Below are 19,314 nucleotides of genomic sequence, written 5' to 3'. Positions count from 1 at the left end.
ATTTCCGGTGTCAGTCAGAATCAGACATTCTGTTATAAACAAACACACTTCTTCGTGACTCAACAGGAACGCTACAGATAGCAGGATTGCCGTCCAAGAGATAATTCTAAAATTTTATTTCACAAACGCATAATGAAATTTAACATGGATTAATAAAACAAAGCACATACAGTGAAACTGACCAGTAAATTCACTTGAATTGTTCTGGCAAACATTTCTGCAAAATATGTAGAAATACAGGATTGCTTTAGAAGTCATCCGTGGTCTCAAATCCATTTTTACCCCCCCCCCCCCCTCCCCCCGATTCCTCCACCCACCCCCTTACTTTAAAAAATGTTTACTTCGAGTACATATACGTTAAGTAGTATAAAGTAATAATGAAAACTAAGTTGACCGATTAATACATTTAAAACTAAATATTCGAACAGCTTTTTTCTATTTTTGAAAACCGGTAAATTCATTATCTGGGACCGAAACCATTTGGGGTCGAAATTGCTAGGTGGCGAAACGTCTAAGCATCGCTGTGACGTATGTCGAACAGACGATAGACCGATTTGGGAAGAGAAAAAGAAAGTTTATTTCTATCCGTTTAGATAATTGTTCCCCGTGAAAAAAAGGTTTGTCATATCATATATTCTACAATGTAGTCTACTTCTTCCATATATCTTGCCAGTGACAATTTAGGTGAGATAAAACGCGATAGTTTTAAAAATCAACTATGTAAAATGGCTGACCCGAAAACAAACCTTCAAAATCATGTCATTCGTGTATATGTAAAGTGTTGAAGAAAACACTGTTGTAACTTAGTTCAGGTAAGGGAGGAGGGGGTAAGTTGTTTCAATCCAACAGCTGTATGTACCAGTGACAAGACAAGTCGTTTGTTCAGACATAGAACCCCCCCCCCCCCTTTTTTTTTTAAAATGTTTACTTGGAGTATATGTACGTTAAGTAATATAAAGATGAAATTAATTAATAATGAAAACTAAGTTGACCGATTAAAACATTCAAAACTAAATTTTAGAATAGCTTTTTTTTTGGGGGGGGGGGGTGGCATTTGTCTAAAAAAGTAAGTAACATTTTGTTTTCCTGTTGAAAGACCAACATTTTATGAGAAATCATTTATCAATGTCTTAATCGCTTACCAGAATTTGAAAAAAATATATATAGTTATTGCCACTTTAACATTTGTTACATGTAAGAATATCTATACTACATTTTGTCAATTAACTAAAAAATGCCTGCACCAGAGTAACTGCTTACACTTTTGGTATTTTAACAAGTGCAATATGATGTCCATAAACTATAATTGAATTTTACCTGATAAGTAATTATTGTTGAATTAATTAAAACCTACTTTCATTTTCAATATTTTAAAACCAGCCTAAAATGAGAGTTTGGTGGTGGACATGTTTTGGGGTAGTCCGAAATATCTGACGTTTTCTGGCTTTTTTAACGATTTTGATATTTACTTTCCTGGCAAGTAAAACATCAGATATTAAGTCGGACTAGTTTTGGGGGATCCAAGTCAGTGGGAGTTGTATCAAATTATATACTAGCAACGAAATGATATTGAATGATTATGTAAAGGGTGAATATATTTACTAGGAATTGACTTAGTGCATACATAGAAGGTGATACTTGATATTTATAGTTGCAAATATGTTTCCTTATATGAACCTGCAGAAAAGCGAATCATTTCAATAATGTTTGAACTTTTTTCATGACATCACAATGATAAAGGCACGTGTTTATCGTTTCACAGTTGCATCGTTAGCATACACTAGTGTCTTTTAATTTCATACATTTTTATACCAGGAAAGATTAAGTAAACTTTTTACATGAATTTGTAAACAATGAACAGATTGTGTTCTACATTTATATGAATAAATCATGTGTACATCAAATAGGGAGGTTGAAAGGGGACTGGGCGATGAATGTTCATTAAAAATGTTTTGTTTTTCCTAAACCGTTTTCCTATACTACTAATGATTCACATCAATAGTGATCATTAATAGAATGGTGAATATGGTAGGATGTTTTAATAAACTAATTTAATTAATTTAATACATTAATGTATTTGAATATATAAAACTGAGAAGGAGGGGGCGGAACAATTGAACATTGAAAAAAATAATCGACATCGTTCTAATTTGATAGAGAAAATTTGTAGGAATACAAAATTAAATGAATTGGCCTACTATGTGCTTTAATAAAAAATCATATATTTATGCATACATGTAATATTCTTTAGATTGAAGTGTGAACCTAAACATTATTTTTGTTCAGTCGATTACTTGAGTAACAGAAAGGCATAAGGCCTAAAAAAAAAAATTGTTTGTTTCCGCTTTCCCGACCGACACTAGCTTTTACCCCCCCCCCCGACTCAAAACTTTTTTTAAGGGTTTTTGATGATAAATCGTTTATTTTCGTTTTTATCCAATTTGGAAAAAAAAATTAATCAAAATTTTGGTCACAAAAATGCTTGAAGCAGTTACTTTTCTCAAATCAGTGTAACAAACGTTTTGTTTCAAAATGGCTGTATGTTTCCATGTGTTGTATATTTTATTAATGCTCTCATCGTTGGCAGAGGAAGTATCTGATATATAATATCATTTTTCAAATTGTGTTTTCTTAAGACCAGCTTAATACCATTTATACCATACTAGTATCTAACCGGCATGTATGGATACTGCAATATTAAAGGGAAAAAAATATTTGAAAAAATAAAAAATTTCCGACCAACCGACCCTACTTTTTTTCATCATGAAAGAGTGAAAGCGGAAACAAACTATTTTTTTTTGTTAGGCCTAAACCAGTGTTTTATTCAGAGCATTGTATACGTCGTATGCATGTATGTAAACCAAACCAGAATAGATTGTGGGACGTCAAAATAATTAATTTTCTTGGTTTTCAATACAAAAGAGTTCTACATCATGTCAGCCTCCCGTAAATACAATTTCTCACTTCAAACGTGCATTATAGCTTAATTATGTAGTTTATTTTCAAAACAGCATGACCATGTGTGATAATTTAAAACACTTTATTAATATAAATAAAATGTATTTTTGACTTTCCTTCCGCTTTAAGTATTGTACCTTGATATTTCAAATACTCGGATATCTCAAAGTTTTTAAACAGTCCCATCTAGTTCGAGATAATGAAGTTTGACTGTATTTTATACGAACTCTTTTAAAAACGGGCTAAAATACAGACGTTATCAGTTTCAGAGAGCAGTGATACGGAATCGGAAAACCACAGTGTGGTGATGCGGAAACTCAGACCAAACTCTGTAAAACTGACAGTATCAAGGAAGGAAAACTGATGGCTATATAATATGTATATGTCATCCATTTTAGTTTAGATTTTTCATCGCCGCTCCTGTAAATATCCAGCCATGCAGTTGGTTTTTTATTTCAATTTTAAAGAAAAGGTTAAGAAAACAATTAAGAAAAACATCAGACAAAATATGTACAAAAATGAACCAAAAAATAATTTTCGAAATATTAAGCTTTGTGTCATATAAATTATTAAATCCCACACTTGTGCGGGATATCATCAAGTACTAGAATGTAACAGTTGATGGTCTCTTTACAGGTTCTCTGTGTCTGACTGTTGACTGATAGGTTTTACCAGTCTGTAGTATGTAACAGTTGATGGCCTCTTTACAGGTTCCAAGGCTGTGTTTGACTGTGCTGTGTACTGATAGATCAAAGAGAGAATATATATGGTATAGTATTCATGTAATATCACTATGTTCATGTAGCTATACTCTGTATTTTTAGGTCACCTGAGTCACTCAGGAGACCCATTGCTATGTCACGTTTGTTGTCGTGTGTCATTCATAGACATTTTAGTATACATCTTTTAAATGGGTATGAGGGCAGTAGTCATTGAGTTAGTCCTTGGGTAAGAACTGTTGCCCGAGAGCATAGGCCGAGGTCAACATCAATTTCTTACCCAGGAACTGACAATATAACTATTGCCCACATTCCCATTCGATGATTGATGTGTTAGATGAGGAGAAACATATCCTTGTCGAATGTCAGGGCTGGGGTATTGTCCAATTATCTGCCCGGGGGGACAGTCAAACAATCAGCCAGGGATAGGGGAATAGCAAAGCATGGGCCATAAGCCGGTAATTAACATATATACATTGGTGGGCTCCCATTTTGCACAAATTTGAGGACTAGGTGTGAATTGTATTTTGGGTAGTAATTACAGTCCGTTCTCTACATGGGATAATGACACAAATATACCTATGTTTTATAAACACATTATAAAAAGTTACATTCTGTATTTCATAGGTGAATTGTAAATAAGAATACACTGAAGATATGTGTCACATTTGAAAAACAGTGTTTCAATAGAATCAGACAGAAGACAAATCCTGTGTCGGCCCTCATTTCTATAACTAAGTTATGGTGATCTGTGTGTAAAGAAAGAGAGAGAGAGAGAGAGAGAGAGAGAGAGAGAGGAGAGAGAGAAAATTAACATAGATTGAAAGTACATGTTTGAGAGTAAGCAGTAATTAATATAGTAAATGTAGATTTTTACGAGTTTGAGAAAAGGTTAATAAAGCAATTAAGAAATGAAATCGGACACTATATTTACATAAATAAACCAAAAAATATGGATCAACATATACGTACATGTAATTAAGCTTTGTGTCATATAAATTATTAAATCCCACACTTGTGCGGGATATCATCAAGTACTAGAATGTAACAGTTGATGGTCTCTTTACAGGTTCTCTGTGTCTGACTGTTGACTGATAGGTTATACCAGTCTGTAGAATGTAACAGTTGATGGTCTCTTTACAGGTTCCAAGGCTGTGTTTGACTGTGCTGTGTACTGCGAGATCAAAGAGAGAATATATGTGGTATAGTATTCATGTAATATCACCATGTTCATGTAGCTATACTATGTATTTTTAGGGTCACCTGAGTCACTCAGGAGACCCATTGCTATCTCACGTTTGTCGTCGTGTGTCATTCATAGACATTTTACATTTTTAAATGGGTATGAGGGCAGTAGTCATTGTGTTAGTCCTGGGGTAAGAACTGTTGCTCGAGAGCATAGGCCGAGGTCAACATCAATTTCTTACCCAGGAACTGACAATATAACTATTGCCCACATTCCCATTTGATGATTGATGTGTTAGAGTAAAAAATCAGCCAGGTTAAGGGAGATAACAAAGCATGGGACATAAGCCAGCAATTAACATGTATACATTGGTGGGTTCCCATTTTGCACACATTTGATGATTAGGTGTGCATTGAATATTGATAGCAAGTACAAAATGTTTTCTACATGGGGTAATGTCACAACTGCATTTTAAAGAAAGTAATAAAGAGAGAAAGAGAGATCGATTACATGTCTAAGAGAAATAGAAAGATGCATATGTTTAACAGAGAAAATCAGAGAGAGAGAAAGAGAGAGAGAGAGCAAACAGACATGTTATACAGAGCAATAAGGAGTGATGGATGAGGAACAAAAAAGAATGAGATTAAGAGACCAAGTTTAGCTGAGTTCATCTGAAAAAAAGAGAGACAGACAGAGAGAAGAGTTTATTAGGAAATTATGTGGGACAGCGGCTTGGAGAAAAAATGAGAGATAAGAAGTTCATGTTTAGCTGTAAAATCATGAGATAGTGAAAGAAAGTAATAATAAAAGAAAGAAATTGATTATATGTCTGAGAGAAATAGAATGATGCATATGTTTGACAAAGTAGGTCAGAGAAGAGAGAGAGAGAGAGAGAGAGAGAGAGAGAGAGAGAGAGAGAGAGAGAGAATACGTCTGAGAAAAATAGTTAGATGCACATGTTTACATACTAAGTCAGTGAGTAAGAAACAGAGACTACATGCCTGAGAGAATAAGATGCACATGTTTACATGTATAAGAGTAAGTCACAAGAGAGAGAGAGAGAGAGAGAGAGAGAGAGAGAGAGAGAGAGAGAGAGAGAGAGACTACATGCCTGAGAGAATAAGATGCACATGTTTACATGTATAAGAGTAAGTCACAAGAGAGAGAGAGAGAGAGAGAGAGAGAGAGAGAGAGAGAGAGAGAGAGAGAGAGACTACATGTCTGAGAGAATAAGATGCACATGTTTACATGTATAAGAGTAAGTCACAAGAGAGAGAGAGAGAGAGAGAGACTACATGTCTGAGAGAATAAGATGCACATGTTTACATGTATAAGAGTAAGTCACGAGAGAGAGAGAGAGAGAGAGAGAGAGAGAGAGAGAGAGAGACTACATGTCTGAGAGAATAAGATGCACATGTTTACATGTATAAGAGTAAGTCACAAGAGAGAGAGAGAGAGAGAGAGAGAGAGAGAGAGACTACATGTCTGAGAGAATAAGATGCACATGTTTACATGTATAGGAGTAAGTCACAAGAGAGAGAGAGAGAGAGAGAGAGAGAGAGAGAGAGAGAGAGAGAGAAGAGAGACTACATGTCTGAGAGAATAAGTAAGATGCACATGTTTACATGTATAAGAGGAAGTCACAAGAGAGAGAGAGAGAGAGAGAGAGAGAGAGAGAGAGAGAGAGAGAGAGAGAGAGAGAGAGACTACATGTACATATCTGAGAGAATAAGTAAGATGCACATGTTTACATAAAAGATAAAAAGTTTTTACCGGTACATGTTTATTCATGAAATATGAGGGACAGAGGCTTAGAGAAAGAATGAGAGATAAGAAGTACTTGCTTAGCTGTAAAATTTTGAGATAGTAAATGAAGGAGTTATAATGTGTGTGTGTGAGAGAGAGAGAGAGAGAGAGAGAGAGAGATTACATGTCTAAGAGAAATAGAAAGATGCATATGTTTAACAGAGAGTAACTCAGAGAGAAAAAGAGAGAGAGAGAGAAATTACAATAGTAAGATGCACATGTTTATAAGAATAGGTCAGAGAGAGAGAGAGAGAGAGAGAAAGATAGAGAGATTACATCTTTGAGAGTAAGATATATTCAGTACATGTACATGTTTAATGGAGTTTGTCTGAAAGAGAGAAATAGATAGAAAGAGAGAGCAAAAATACATGTTTAGAAGAGAAATCTGAGGAGACAGAGAAAAAGCATGTGTTAGAAAAAAAATCAGAGAGAGAGGAGGAATAAGATCTAGAGAGAGAGAGAGAGAGAGAGAGAGAGGGCAAGAGTGCATGTTTAGTATTGAAATTGTGAGAAACTGAGATTGAGAGAAAGAAATAGAAAGAGCATGAGTACATGTTAGGTAAATCGAGACAGTAAATACCCGGTAATTGAATTGAACTAAATTGAGACGTGTACTCTACATCTTATTTTTTTTCTCTCTCTGACTTTTTTTGCTAGATAATCATATAGTACACTTTCTCAATTATGTACACACCCAAGAGAGAGAAACAGAGAGAAAGAAATGTAGGGATAAAGAGAAAGAGAGAGAGAGAGAGAGAGAGAGAGAGAGCACCTCTTTCTCACTCAGCAATCTTATGTTGTATTTTTCTACTGGTTGAGTGTCTCTATAATCAGAACCAGAATGATGGATTGTCAATTATCCAAGTAGAGAAAATATATTAATCTTTAAAAAACCCAAATATATTTCTTTTAAAATTTGACATTGAATCTATAAAACAATAATAATCCTAAAACTCTTTATTTTCATTCAACAGGTTATGACTCAGACCGCCCACATCATGGACACAGCAAGCTCCCAATACACCACAGCAAGCTCCCAATACATCACAGCAAGCTCCCAATACACCACAGCAAGCTCCCCATACATCACAGCAACCTCCCAATACATCACAGCAAGCTCCCCATACGGAGTAAATCAATGTTCTAAGTGTCCGGGGGACACAGCGTACCATTGTGTATCGTGTCCATGTGATCTGTGTCCCCAGTGTAAAGAGAACCATGTAAAAGATCTCCAAACAATAGACCATGATGTCGTGTTACACCGTGATAAAATCAACTACATCCCAACACAAGAGATCTGTGTGAGACATCCTCGCCATGTTTATACAAAGTACTGTGAACCTTGTCAAGTTCCTGTGTGTGATTCTTGTTCTGAGGACCAATCGCACCGATTCAGAAATTTTCTCTATGGCCAAGGACAGCACGAAATACTGGATATACAAATAGCCTATAAAACAAAGCGACAACAACACAGAGGAACCATTCACACCATCAGAAGTGAGGCTCTCTTTTACAGACCTGTTCTCCTGACAGAAATCAAAGCTGATGTCAAAACCTGTCACACAGAATTCTCCCTCCTTCAATCAGAGATGTTAACAAAGGCCCAGAGACTGAAGGATCTCATTGACTATGTGGTATATGATCTATTGAACAATGTGTTATGTTACTTTGATTTCAAACACAGATGTAAAAAACAAAAGATAGAAATGATCAGACATATTGTCAGACTAAGGAGATATGAACACAGATATGTACAGCCAGCATTCACATTCAGTGCGCTACAATTCCTCTCCTTCACAAAGACAGCCCTCCCCCAGATACATCTTACACTCCACACCAGCCAGCTCTCCATGACTGAGTCACTCAACAAGGAGGATGTGATGGAGTCACTGAGTGCAATCCAAATCACAGAGAGAGGAAACCGACGCGTAGGAAACCAGTGTCTGCTGAAACTGACGTCTGGTGCTGAGCTCCATCAATCTCTCACAGTGACAGGTGTTGGTTATTGTTATCACATTTCCTGTGTGACATCAGACCGGGTCTGGGTCAGTGATCATAACAATATCATGTTGACAGACACAACAGGTGTCCCTCTACATCGTGTGAAGGATTCATGGATTGGTTTATATAGAGGATTACACACAGTGAACAGTGAGAGTGAACTGATTTATATAGATGAGGATTATAACATCAACAAACTGTCAAAGGATATGAAAACAACCACCACATTTATAGAGAGAACATACTCTACATGGAGACCACGGTGTGTGTACTGGTCCCCGTCCACTGGGGATCTACTGGTCGGGATGTATAACTATGATACAGAGACAGGCATGGTAACCCGGTACAACCAGAGTGGACAACTCACACAAACCATACAGTACCACAAAACAGGACGGGGACTGTATAGAGGACCTTACTATATAACAGAGAACAACAATGGGGATGTCGCGGTCTCTGACTCATTCCGTGCTGTAGTGGTGACAGAGCGTGGAGGAAGACATCGTTTCTCCTACACAGGACATCCATCAGGATCAGGACTACGGCCACATGGAATCTGTACTGACGCGCTGTCACACATCCTGGTGTGTGATGTTATAACCAAAACAGTACAGATGATAAATAAGGACGGTCAGTTCCTGTCACATCTACTGACAGATTCACAAGAGATGGGTATACCATTGAGCCTGAGTTATGATGTCAACACTCACCGTCTCTGGGTCGGATCATGGTACAACAACAAGGTGTGTGTCTACAGGTATATCACCAGACAGGACGATCTGACAGGTAAGTCTGAGTCATTATCGTTCACATCAATTAGAGATAGATAACTAAGACACACAGTCCGTGTTAATTATCAGTCAATAAGATACATGTAAGACATGTTTATCTGTGTGATTGTTTGTCAATATAAACAACTCATTGTTACAGGGTTAGCTGTATCTACCAGTCATTGGGAGTCAGTGTTTATCTAAAATAAACAGAAATTAGATACATTATTTTATTAATTAAATGTACAGTTACATGTCATTGTATTTAGTGAATAGAAATAGCAGGTTGTTGTATTTAATTATGAAATATATAGAGTGACTCATGTATTTGTAATCAGTTATTTTGTGACATGTTAATTGACTTAATTCAATTATTTAGATAAATATTAAAGAAAGTGTCATGGTAATCAGGGTAAAGTTTTAATTGTGGATGTAGCTCTATCATTAGATATACTGTATGTAATTAATTAACAGCTAATTAATGACTTGTTGTAGATGAACACAGACCCCGTCCTGATGGAGACACCCGATACACCACACCTCCTCACAACAACTCATCAACTAAACGAAAGTAAAACTCACTGACGCATGTATTTGTAATCAGTTGTTTTGTTACATGTTAATTGACTTAATTTAATTAATTAGACAAATAATAAAGCAAGTATCATGGTAATCAGGTTAAAGTTTTAATTTGTAGATGTAGCTCTATCATATACTGTATGTATTAATTACAGCTAATTAATGCCTTGTTGTAGATGAACACACACCCCGTCCTGATGAGGACGCCATGTCCAGCTCAACACCAGCCGTATAATGGAGATAGCTGGGATATTGACAGGTTGTAAATGTTTCTGTACAAATCTAGTCTGCTCTCAAAACCACACATGTTGTTTGTCACTTTGTTCAACATCTGCAGCTGAAATTGAGCTGTGTATAATTCACATGGACTGTAATACTGACTCCTGTTTATTTCACACTTTGTGATCATCCAAACATGGCTGTCTGTTGCTGAGTGAGAAACATCATGTTATACAAGTTTTATTTTCTAAATGTGGAATATTATAAAAGAGATATCCACATGAAGTCTATAATATTAAACTGAACAATTAAACATTGTAAATGTCAGATCTTTATCAATTCGAAAATGTATCTTGTTTTGCTAATTGTGCCATTATTATACCCCATGCAATGGAATTGTTAGAGAATAATGACTTCAACCTATCTCAGTCAGTCCTGGATTTTAAGCAAAACTTATATATTAAACAGCTGCACAGAATTTTATGAAACTTTTAAGGTATTTAGGACACAATGTGTGGATGTGCTAATTATTGGGGAGTTCCGATTCATTTATCTTTCTGGGAATTTTAGCCCCATTGAACTTAGAATTTTGGCCATATGTTGAATTTAGCAATGAATTTTTTGTAAGCGTGACTCTTCTCAAACAGCTGAATTGAATTTCATAAAACTTTGTCGGTAGTTAAGGCACAATGAGTTAATTTGCATGTTTCTTGGAAATTTTAATTTCAATGTTTTGTCTTGAAATTTTAAACCTTTAGAATTTAGTATGTTGTTTTTGTTTAAGACAAGTGATTAGATATGTGCATAATTGTAGAAAGTTTTGATCTGATGATGTTGTGCTAGTAATACCCAGTATTATTTTTAGCTAACTGACCTGAAAACTCAAGTGAGCCTTTCTGATCACAATTTGTCTGTCGTCTGTCTGTTTGTTTGTCTGTCCTCTGTCTGTCAACTTTTCACATTTTCAACATTTCCCCCAGAACTACTGGGTCAATTTCAACCAAACTTGGCACAAAGCACCCTTAGGCAAAGAAGATTCAGAGTTGTGAAAATTACGGAACGTGCCACTTTTCAAGGGGAGATAATTAGGAGTCATTGAAAATGTTTTAAAAATTTTTCAAAAATCTTCTTCTCAAGAACCATTAGGCCAGGATAGGTGGAACTTATGTGAAAGCATCTTCAGATAGTGTAGATTCAAAGTTATGAAAATCATGACTCCCGGGGGTAGGGTGGGGCCACAATGGGGGGGTCAAACTTTTACATAGGAATATAAAGAGCATATCTTTAAAAAACCTTCTCAGAATGCAATCAGCCAGGAAAGCTGAAACTTTTGTGGAAGCATCCTCGGGTAGTGTAGATTCAAATTTGTGAAAGTCATGACCCCGGGGGTAGGGTGGGGCCACAATGGGGGGGGGGGAGTCAAACTTTTATATAGGGATTTATAGAGCAAATCTTTTAAAATCTTCTTCTCAGAAAGCAATCAGCCAGGAGAGCTAAAACTTGTGTTGAAGCATCCTCAGGTAGTGTAGATTCAAATTTGTGAAAATCATGACCCCCGAGGGTAGGGTGGGGCCACAATTGAGGGGGGGGGGGGCCCAATTTGTACATATGAGTATATTTATAGAGTAGAATTTTTGGGATCTTTTGGGGAACTGCATTGCTCAACATATGATATGAATATAAAATCAACCTCTTAGAAAAGGAACTAATCATAATTAACATAATATCCAGGTGGAAAATGGATTTTTATTTATTCAGGATCTACATGTACATTATATTACATTGTCCAGATAGTTTGTATTATAACTCCATTAAGCTGATTTTTGTCAAACTTTATGTTCCATAGGTGAGTTATGTGGCCCATGGGCCTTTTGTTTTTTCATATTTAAGGTTGCTCTATACATGCTATACACCCACAGTTAATTCCAATTTTTAATAGAAGACCACAAAACATATACTAATCAACTATTAAATTGATGATGGTGATACTATAGGTATTTTTAAAGAATTTTTTAATGTTTTTTCGTGGTTTTATTAAATGAATTTTAAAAACGATAACTACATGTATTAACAAATTGAAATAATTTTTTTTGTCATATGATGGATATCTCCTCAGACAAACAAGAAAAAAATATAACAGTTTCATTACATTTAAAATTTCTATTATTGCAATTTTTTTAATATATATATCATTTAATATTTATTCATTTGATAAGATATCGGCGCTTCTGATTGGTCGAAAAATTTCTTTGATACCTGCATCAATAAAATTTTTGCCAGATCTACTTTTCTCAACTGTTCTGATCAAACACTATTTATAGAACGGGAATTTCCAAGATAAACACTGTCAAGAAAATGTCAAGTTGTGTCTGTTTTATTGTCAGCAAACAAAATGCAACCTTGTGATTATAAAAAATTGAAAGTTTAACCTTCAAAAATAAACAAAACACATTATTTGATTCACGAAATAGAAAATAAAGCGTCTTCTCACGATTTCGTCTGCTTGAGATCAATCAACATTTACAGCGAGGCTGGCTGTTCCTTTTCCAGGAATATACTAACGAACATATAGGCCTATAAACTTTCACGGTAACACTGCTGTTCAAATTTGGTAACGATAATTTTTAAATTTACACACGTACATGATCGGTCATCAGAATAAGCGTTGTAAAGAAAAGCTATGAGTGATGCATCAACTCCTTCTGCGCATTCCAAACGGCTGATATACCATTTAAGTACATCACTGGCTATCTAGTTACCACAACGTTTACAAAAGTCGCTTATACATACTATTCTCTGTCGACATATCAGCTATTTTCATCCACGATCGCCTTTCCTTGGATGGTTATGTCCAGTTGCATATTCCAGCGATCTCACATGAAAACTAGTTTTATTACGAGTTTTTCTGCACAGTGAATAATATCACAAGCTATCGCATGTATTTTCCTTTCGTTTTCAATTCAGTCGGTTCAGATTATAACTCACTATTTGTGTTTAATCCATTAAATTCAGCTCAATAGCTCTGCATCAGCTGAAGGCGCAACCATTTTGAATATTGTTGCTGTTGTTGTTTTGTATTCATACGCGCCGCTTCATTTACATTATTTACATTTTTGATCAATGACGCATCACATTTTTTTATTTGAAAATGTTTTATTAAATGATAAGAAATGAAGATAACAATTTTTCTATTGATCGACGTATCAAAGAAAAAATTGACCAGAAAAAATAAAAATTGTATTTGGTATGAGGTTCCTCAGGTAAGAGTTATCGTTCCTAAGTCCTAAGGCCGAAACACCTTGGGTACTTTTCAATTTCTTAGTTGAAGAAAATTTCCTAAATATTGTGTTAGAATGATAAATACTACATATTTCATTATAGGTCTATATAAGCAAATATAATCGCTTTAATGCAACACTATGTCAAATAAATAAAGGGGAAAATTAACTTATAGGATTATAACGTGGATTAAAGTACATTACTACTGAAATACTTTCATTGGTTTAGAATTTTCTTTCACAATATTTAACAAAAAAATACGTCTTAGAAAATTTTGGAAAAGTAATAAATTTTCAAACCCGACTCGAACTCGTGACTTACAGGTCCGTAGTGAGCCCTCTAACCCACTGCACTACGCTGTAAGGTAACAATGATGGGAAAGAAACTATAATTTATAAAATTACACTTGATTTATTGTTTATTTCGATAAATAATATGACACAACATAAAGGTGTCCCATACCACCTTACATGTAAAGAATGAATTTTATCAAAATTTTGATTTAATCTATTCATTAAACAAATTTTTCAAAAGAGCGGTCCCCATACCTTTCGCCTCAGTTGAAATCAGCCAGTACCAGAATTACATGCTTCCAGATGTACTTTTTTGCGTAATGCGTCATCGGAAAGCGGTGTAGAATGCCACCTTAATGCATACTCTGCCATTCATGATGTGTAGCGTTGTCAAGTAATGGGAGAACATGGAGTATTTGAGCTTGCTTACTTTTTCTTTCCTTCTTGTCCAAGTATTTGGTATTAATCATTTAATACAATTATAAATTATTTTTGTTTCTTGCAGACAAGCTGCTTTTTAAACGCCTTCAGGGGGAGATAAAAGAAAACCTGCCCGTATTACCCATAATTCCAATGGAGTTACAGAAGCCAAATAATTACCGGTCATCAACGGACTTTGTGTTCTGTGCGTGAACTCTACATAAACAACGTTTCATGAATGGACTCTGTATCTGTGTAGGTGAACAAAAATAACACGTCATCAATGGACACTGTTGCTGGTCTCTGCGTTCTGTGTACGTGAAATTTGCACAAAAATAACGCGTCATCAATAGACTTTGTATCTGTATAGGTGAAATGCGTCATCAATAGACTCTGTGCTCTGTGTACCTTATCTCTTTATGAATAAGGCATCATCAATGGAATCGGGGTTTTTTTTGTGTACGTAAACTCTACTGTAATTTGTTATCATACGTTTTTTATCAATTTTATCTAAGTGTAAATTTTGTCAGTATGTAATATGTTTTACATATCTAAGCTTTTGAAATTTCTGGTATCATTCGGTGCTAGGACAGAGATGTCCATCAGAATTGTAGCCAATGTGTCACTAATTTTTTTTTTAATTTTGATTTTTATACAAGAAATCTTGTATGGTGTACTAAACATTATTTTCAAAGGGGAATAACTCAAAATTTGTATTTTTCAGTCAGGATGAAAAAAGAGTTATTCCCCTTGAGAATGAGAAATGAATTTGATGTTGTTTATCCCTGACAGTTTTATTGGTAGGATTGAATATCAGTTAATGTATTTTTACAATATATCGTGATCATTTGGAAAGAAGTGATCTGATAAGCTCTTGATAAGAATTTGATAAGTTTTAGATGGTTTTTTATACAATGTTATGTAGTTTTAATTTCAATATATTAATAGTTGATGTTAGTTTAATTCATTAAGTTTGAGCTGTGCATGTGTAACAATTGGTGCATCATATATTGCTTGTTGTCCTCAAAAGGTAGGTCACAATGACCCAATTAGAATTATGGTAGTTTATGGTGAAACTATTTTAGAACATGTCTATTTGAAAAAAACAAACAAACCTGTGTTTTAGAAATGATGTACCATTAATCATACCAGGAGTCATTTACTCATGTATATCAATGTGAAAGTAAGTCATGATGACCTGAATTTGTAATTAGCATGTTGTTAATCCTATGTGTTTGTTAATGGTGTTTAAGCACATTTCTCACATTCTGTATCTCTGTTGACCAGATAGATAGGACAACTCAAGTTAATGTCATTTTCTTTGGAGAAATATTGTACGTAAGTTTAAGCGTGATTAATTTTTTTTTGTGTTTACCCATACAATGAACGTGATGAAATACATTTATAACGTATATATAGTATTATTTTTATTTTTTTGTGTTTACTCGTACCATGAAAAACATAATACTTGTATACAAATGATGTTTTGGGAAATGTAGCGAGCTGTAGATAAAAGTCAATAAACTTAAAGTGACGTGTCTATATTGTTTGTCTTTTTTCATAGTCAGGCAGGTAATACATGGTACAAAATGAGGACACGGATTAATCAGACTTCACCATTGTTAACAGTTAAACGTATTCAGACAATACTGTAACTTTAGGTACAAGAACTAGAGCATTATTTATTGAGGTGAACCATGTCAAGTTGAGTGTAACAATGTCCTTTTGTATTCACAATGATATGTTTTTATTACTCGATAATAAATTAGAAATAATGATTTCCAAGTACCCAGGGTCAATTAAACCATTTATTAATATGGCAGCTTGGTTCATCCTTGAGCAGTATTATAAACACTGTTTTTCTACTATAGTTTTTTTTTTAGCTCACCTGAACAAAAGGTTTGAGGGAGCTTTACTGATCACCTGTTGTCCGGCGTTCGTCCGTCTGTCTGTAAACTTTTTACATTTTTGACTTTTTCTCTAAAACCACTGGGCAAAATTTAACCAAACTTAATAAAAAGCATTCTTATGGTAAGGGAATTTTAAATCATGAAAATGAAGGGTGCAGCCCTGTTTCAAAGGGAGATAATTGAGAAACAGTGAGTATAGGGTGTGTGTCTTTCAGGCACATAGCATCAGGGGGGGCCTGCCCCCCCCCCCCCCCCCCCCCACTTTTTCTCGCAGGAACAATTTTTAAAAAAAATGGAATTATCATGGAGTTGGCTCCCCCACTTTTTTGGGAGTATGAAAAAAATTGATATGAATATAAGGAAATGAGGAGTGAAATTGAAATTTATAGTACGCCAGCCCACCCCCTACGGATTAGGATTTTGAAGATTTTTGGAAAACTGAAAATTTCCCTTTTTTTTTTGCTTGTCAAGATTTTTTGGATGAGTCTGGCCTCCCTACTTTCAAAAACGATGCTACGTGCCTGTCTTTAAAATCTTCCTCTCAAGAACAACTGCACCTAAAATGACAAAATTCACACAATAGCTTGCTTATATAGTGAAGATTCTAAATTATAAAAATCATGACCCTCAGACCTAAACTGGGGCTTCAGTTGCGGTTCAAAGTTTAACATTGAGACACGTAGAAAACAGAAATTTATTGTATTTGATCAAATCTGCTTTAACGAGCATTTATCATGTTACCAACTGCATGTCATATATCAATGAATTTTGTTTTTATCTTCCAATATTAATAATTCACATTCAAAATAGATACCGGTATGCCATTCAGCAATAGGAAAATTTCATGAACACTGCATTATGTATATTTTCTTGTAGATTGATGAACTAACAAGCCTTTTCAAGAAGTGGAAGAAGAAATTTGAATTTTGTTCTCATCTAAATAAAGAAGATTTTCCTAAAAAGATTACTGTCATTGTTTTCTGTTAACGTTAATTCTGTATGAAGCAAATTAATTAGGACTTCAGTTTTCTTTTCAAAATATAACAGCTTATATTCTCAAATTTAGATAAAGAGAGATAAAGATTTCAAGATTATTAAATTAAGCTGCATAGTATTTTGCATGAAAATTGCATGATATTTGCATGATATTCGCATGTTTTACGCATGAAACATGAGGTATAATTTTCGCATGAATATTGTGCGAAATTTTAATCATATGATATTCGCATGAAAATTATGTCAAAATCGCATGAAGTTTTTGCATGAAATTCATGCGTGTTACTTTTCGTCTCTTTCTCATGCGAAGAATTCACATGAACTTCATGCGAATTTCATATGAGATTCATGTGAGCCACTTTTGCCTGTGTACACTTGGAGTTTTGATGGGCTTGATAATGTGAATGTCAGTGAAAATAATCGATCTTACCTCGTTATATCACTAAAACATCATTTAAGGAAATTGTATATAATGGAAAATTCATATTTACCGCGTTAATTATGTTTAAACCTATATTCAGTTCAAGATCCGCTCCTGGGGCCCGTTTCACTAAAAGGCGTAAGATACGACGAAACTTAAGTTAGGCCTTAGGGCGTACGCCAAAATTTAGTCCGGCGTAAGCTGCGTTTCACTAATAGGTGTACGCCTGGCCGTAAACACTAGTATCGGACTAAGTTAAGGCCAGACTTACGTCCTTGACAACGAGCTTATGTACATGCGCAGACAGATTATAAACAGTAGAAAGGAAGATAGATAGATACATATATAGATATGTAGATAGATAGATATTCTTTAGATAGATAAAAAGATAGAAACTTGTCAATTGTGTTTGCGAGAGAGAGGGATAGAGAGAGAGAGAGAGAACCGTAAAGTATTCATGTATATTAATCCTGTTTAGCGACAAAATCACACAGCAAAACTTGCTAAACTGTTTTATTTGAAAGATATATTTGATGAAGCATATAGGATATGTTCATTCAAAATTATTAACTCAACAGAACTATTTTGTTATCGATATCTCCGAGAATTCAACCATGTTTCGAACACCCTTGGAATTTCTATTTTGATCATGTGTCAATTATGGCCGGAGTATAAATATTTTTTTATTAAATTTTCTGGTTTCCTTTTGCTATATCATTGGAAGAAAACCAGTGAATTTGTTTGAAAATAGAAAATAAAGCGAATTAATGCAGTAATGAGCTTTTTAACCATGGATTGGAAAATATTAAGCAAGCATCGAACAACCATACAACAGATACTAAAAATAGCGAAATTTTAATATTTCATGCAAAAAAAACCCGAAGAGGCTCGGATAAATATATTTATTATTTTCATATTAAGATTTGTATCAATGTCAAATGTGGAGCAAGAATGACCTTGGAAATAATTGATGAATTCCAAGTCTAATTTGTTTTTTCACAATTTGTTTCCGAAGTTAGCTTTTTTTCCGAATTAAGTGAACGGGTACATACAAATCATAAGTGCATGCACGTTTATTTGTAAATGTGTGTGTCAGACGTATGGTGAACTCAACATAAACTGCCCAAGTACACTTACATGTGTATTAATATATTGAACGAGTCTTCATATTAATTTGAAGCTAATAAAAAGGATGTGTATGTAACCTACGAAATAAAATCTATTTAATTTTGCATCGGTTGTATGATAAATAAGTTATCTAATATTTAAAAAAAAAATTAGGAACTTTTGACGACTCTAAAACATAGTTGGAGCTTTCATCATATTTTGGTATTACATTTTAACAATACTGAAAATACTTTTGAGATTAACCGTAGTTAGACTACCTAAGCTAACACCCTTTACCCACCAAAAATGAAATAAAAAAAGAGGAAAATATAAAAGTCAATAATTCACTTAGTGAATTTCAAAATATCCCGCTCACGCATAATTTGCGTTGAAGTTGGGCGGGGGTGGGGGTGGGGGGGGGGGGGGGGGTGAAATGCTTGAAATGCTAGACATTTCTTATACAAATATACCTTTGTACTACATACTCATCATGTATGTATATTTTCTGCATTATTCATTGCCCAATTTACTAAAAAATATGAAACGTAAATCAAATTATTGAATAAAAATAATCTAATGAAAACTATATATCCATTGTCTTAATATGTCATTTTTAACATGTAAACGGCAAGTGCATATATAAAGAATGT

At 34.6% G+C, this 19,314-nt stretch overlaps 2 pseudogenes; both read left to right on the top strand.

The window, feature by feature from the left end:
• LOC128171437 (talin-2-like) overlaps nt 1-19,314 on the top strand; it is a 333,309-nt pseudogene that overhangs the window by 264,258 nt on the left and 49,737 nt on the right.
• On the top strand, nt 375-15,770 carry LOC128171366 (uncharacterized; annotated as a pseudogene).

The sequence above is a fragment of the Crassostrea angulata genome, chromosome 2 (assembly GCF_025612915.1).
Source record: "Crassostrea angulata isolate pt1a10 chromosome 2, ASM2561291v2, whole genome shotgun sequence".
Taxonomy (NCBI): Eukaryota; Metazoa; Mollusca; class Bivalvia; order Ostreida; family Ostreidae; genus Magallana; species Magallana angulata.
Note: the sequence above shows the minus strand (reverse complement) of the source record. Positions and strands in the feature narration are given on the sequence as shown.